We start from the raw sequence: 5,000 nt of genomic DNA, 5'->3' as shown, positions 1-5,000 counted from the left end.
TAATAATAACTGATAACACTGATAATATTAACATTATTTTTAGTAACAATAGAAATTCTTGTCAGAATGATTATATCATGAATATAAAACATAAGACAAACAAGTACGTTGATAAAGATAATAAAGAATATACATTGATAATGATAATAATGAATATACATTGATAATGATAATAAAGAATATACATTAATAATAATAATAATAATAATAATAATAATAGTAATAATAATAACAACAACAATAATAATAATAACAATAATAATAATAATAATAATAATAATAAAAATAAAAATGATAATAATGATAATAATAATAATAATAATGTAACTGTTTATATTCAAAATAATAATAGAAAAAGATATAAGAAGATTGTTCAATAGATACGTATAACTAAATGTATCTAGCTAAATTGCTAGTTACACAAAGAGGTATATGTATAAAAAGTAAACACACACACACACATACACACACACACACACACACACACACACACACACATATATATATATATATATATATATATATATATATATATATATATATATATATATATATATATATCATCATCATCATCATCAAGGGGCTAACGCCGACGGGGGCGCATGGCCGCATCCTGCCTTCGCTTCCAGCCACGAGACAGGCACACGGCCCATCTCTAATTCCTCGCGACAGGTCTCGTCGAGCTGCCCAAGCCATGATCTCCTAGGTCGTCCCACAGGTCTCCTCCACCCAGGGTTGTCTCACAGGCAGACAACCTGATGGGCAGGGTCGTCCATAGGGAAGCGAGCTAGGTGGCCATATAGCCTTAGTTGGCGATCCCGGATTATGCAAGTAACAGGTCCCATGCCAGTCTCACGGTGTAACCGCCGGTTGGACACATGGTCCTTCCAACTATACCCCATGATCCGGCGAAGGGATTTATTACAAAAGGCATCAAGGCGAGACTCCAAGACACTGGATAGCGTCCAGGTTTCGCTTCCATAGAGCAAAACTGGCAGTATCAAGGCCTTGAAGACACGCAGCTTGGTCCTTCTGCATAGGTACCGACATCTCAAAACGCTCTTGTTGATCGAGTTCATGGCTCCTGTTGCCAGACCAATCCGTCTACTGACTTCCTGGTCTGACAATCCAGAGATATGGACTACGCTACCAAGGTATGTAAAACTTTCTGTGACTTCAACGTCCTCGCCGCAAGCATGAATCGACTGAACGGGTTCCCCTAACAGGCCCCCAAAGCCCTGAATCTTGGTCTTGGTCCAGGAGACCTCTAGGCCTAGGGGCTTTCCCTCATTGCTAAATGCATCAAGCCGCCACAAGTGACTCCAAGGACTCAGATAGAATGGCAACATCGTCGGCAATGTCAAGGTCTGAGACCTTAATATTGCCTAGTGTTGCTCCACGCTGACTTTGCTCTGCCCATTATCCAGACCATACATGTGTTGAAAAGTGTTGGTGCAAGGACACATACCCCCATCACACTTTACAGCACTTTCAGTACCAGTATAGAGGCTTGCTATCAGGCCAATAATCTTTGTCGGAATTCCCATGAGCCTCAGGATCTCCCATAGCGATTCCCAATGCACCGAGTCAAACGCCTTCTTGAGGTCAATGTAGGCTGCGAGCAACCCACGACCAAACTCACGACGGTGTTCCACAATTACTCGAAGCGCTAGTATACGGTCTATTGTTGACTTGCCAGGAGTAAATCCAGACTGCTCCGGGCTCTGATGCCTCAGTAGGTGGTTGCGGATCTGTTTCAGAAGAATGTGGGAGAGAACCTTGCCTGGTATGCTGAGCAGTGTAATGCCATGGTAGTTGCTACAATTCTACGATCCCCTTTCCCCTTCCAGAGAGGGATGACCACGCCCTTCAGCAGGTCAGGGGGAATGGTACCAGACTTCCAAATGGCAGTCAGGACTGTATGCAGGCCCCGAGCCATGGGTTCACCCCCAGCCTTTAGTAGTTCAGCAGGGATATCACATATGCCTGCAGCTTTCCCACTCTTCAGCTTGGAAATCGCCATCCTAACCTCTGTCAGGGTAGGAGGTTCCTCGCTGATGAGTGGGTCCGGCACAGGCACTGCGACATCGCTTGCATCCAAGCTAACTGTTGGAGGGTCCACCTGGTACGAGTGTTCAAAATACTCAGCCCAACGTTCACGAACCCCAACATGATCTGAGATGATCCATCCATCCGCTGATCGGACTGCAGTCATCTGTGAGGAGGGCTTAGAGTTCAGTTTTCTCAGGGCTTGGTAGGCAGGGTGAAGGTCATTTACCAAGAAATGGCCTTCGACCTCCTCAGCAAGGTTCCTGATGAACTGTTCCTTGTCCCTTCTCAGCAGTGTCCGAGCCCTACGCACCATGGAACGACGCAAGACTTGATTCCCATTCAGCCGAGCCTTGCGACACGCTTCAGTGGCCTCTAATGTCTCCAGGGAGATGGAATTCTACCTTGTCCTTGGGCGTACGCCAATGGACTCCTGAGCTGCTTCGAGTGTTACGCGCTTGAAGAACTCCCACAGAGCAACTGGGTCCGTCAGGTTGCTGGGTTCTGTGAATCGGTCAGAGACTGCCATGGTGAACCCACGGGCACACTCCTCCTCCCTTAGTCTGTCCAAGTGAAACACCTTAGGGTGGCCACTGGAGGGATGGGGAGTTTTGAAGTGGAACTGCAGGGTAGCCACAAGCAGCCTATGGTCGGTGCCACAGAACTCGGCACTCCGGTAAACTCTGCAGTTCTGGAGGATCCTCCATCACGTGCTAACAAAAATGTGGTCGATCTCCTTGGCCACTGTTCCCTAATTGCTGTACCAAGTCCAGCAATGCGGGTTGGAGCGCTGGTACCAGGTGCCAGAGATCCTCATTTTCTGGGACCTAGCAAAGTCCTGGAGAAGGAGGCTATTCTCGCTGCTGGGATCAGCTCCCGAGCCATGGGGGCCGACAGACATCTCATAGCCAGCTTGGTCACAGCCGGATACCGCATTGAAGTCGCCCAGAACAATGCGAATATCTCGCCGGGGGCAATCGTCTGCCACAGATGCGAGTTTGGCGTAGAACGCCTCTTTCACATCGATTTTATATACATCGGTATGAGCGTATACAGCAATAAGAGACAAGAAGCCAAAAGCAAGCTTCAGTCTCAATGCCATGCCATGCGAGTATTATCATTAATAATAGATATTATTAAGAAAATAGTCATAAAAATAATGGTGACGATAACGATAATGATATCGATAACTAAAATGAAAATGATAATGATAATTATAATTAGAATAGTAATGATAATACCAATGATAATATGAATAATGAGAAGGAAAATTGTCGTAACGATGGTGACCATAATGATAATACTGATAGTGATAGTTGAATTAACGATACCATAAAAAAAGGAAAAAAAAAATATATATATACATACATACATATATATATATATATATATATATATATATATATATATATATATATATATATATATATATATATATATATATATATATATGTTATCTTACCTATCGCTTGCAAATGAATATCATAGAATAGTAGTATTAATTACAATGGCAATAAAAACAATAACAGTAAAATAACAATAATGATAATAATAGAAATAGTATTAATAATAATAGTATTAATAATAATATCAGTATTAATAATAATATTAGTAATAGTAACAGAACTATTGATGAAACTTTTACTAGTGATAATAATAATACAAATAATAATAGTAGCACAAGTAATATTAATAATATTAGTAATAAAAATAATGGTAATAATGAATAGCAAAACACTCTTCCGTGCTGATACAATGGAAGAAAAACCCACAATACAAAAACTAGATTTACTGAAAGTGAGAATACAGTTTCGAAATCCACCTGGATTCCATCTTTAGGTCTGAAGATTGAATCCAGGTGGATTTCGAAACTGTAGTCTCATTTTCAAGAAATCTAGTTTTTGTATTGTGGGTTTTTCTTCCAATGGTAATAATAATGATGGTAGTAATGATAGTAATAATAGCAATAATGATATTACTAATTGTAATAATAATAATAATAAAATATTTTGAAAATAAAAATGATAATAACAATTGTAATAATAATAGCAATGATGAAAATAGTCATGCTAAAGTTATTGGGAAGCGTTTCCTTACGATGAGGTCAGAGAAAGATATTGAAAGCTATAATTCTCTTTCGCTACCTCATGGGCAATAAGGAATTTCGGAATATATAGAATACATGTACATGTAAAGGAACCATTGTAAACAAACATTTTAAAGTAAATAGTAATTACAATAATGGAGGAAAAAGTCTTTTATTTGAATTTAAAAAATGGAATGATGGGTTGTAGTAAAGAATGAAAAATAGTATTAATATTTTTGAATAATGATTTAGAAACGATAGGAAAAAAGATAATTTATTTCATAATGCATATTTGTATTCTTAAAATTGAAGTATAATTAACATTAAAATCATTACCATTATTGTTATGCTTATCTTATTATAATTTTCCTATTTGTTATTATCATTATTAATGTTATTGTTATCATTATCATTGTTATTGTAATAATAATTATTATTTTATTATTATTATTATTATTATTATTATTATTATTATTGTTGTTATTATTATTATTATTATCGTTATGACTATTATTATTATTATTGTTATTATTATTATTATTATTATGATTATTATTGTTATCATTATTATTATTATTATTATTATTTTTATTGTTGTTGTTGTTGTGATCATTGCTATTATTATTATCGTTATTATCATCATCATAAATGCCAATATTGTTGATATCGTTATTTTCATTACTATTATTCAATCATCATTACTATTATTATAATTAATGTTATCATTACTGTTATCGTAATCATTATTGTAATGTTATTTTATCAATATCACCACGATCATTATGAACTTCATAATTGTTTGGCAAGAATACATGCCATGCCCACTGTAACACAGGTTTATTTATTGTATTCACACATAGATGGC

Source organism: Penaeus monodon, chromosome 44 (assembly GCF_015228065.2).
Source record: "Penaeus monodon isolate SGIC_2016 chromosome 44, NSTDA_Pmon_1, whole genome shotgun sequence".
Lineage (NCBI taxonomy): Eukaryota > Metazoa > Arthropoda > Malacostraca > Decapoda > Penaeidae > Penaeus > Penaeus monodon.
The sequence above is the reverse complement of the archived record's forward strand: the minus strand, read 5'-3'. Positions refer to the sequence as shown.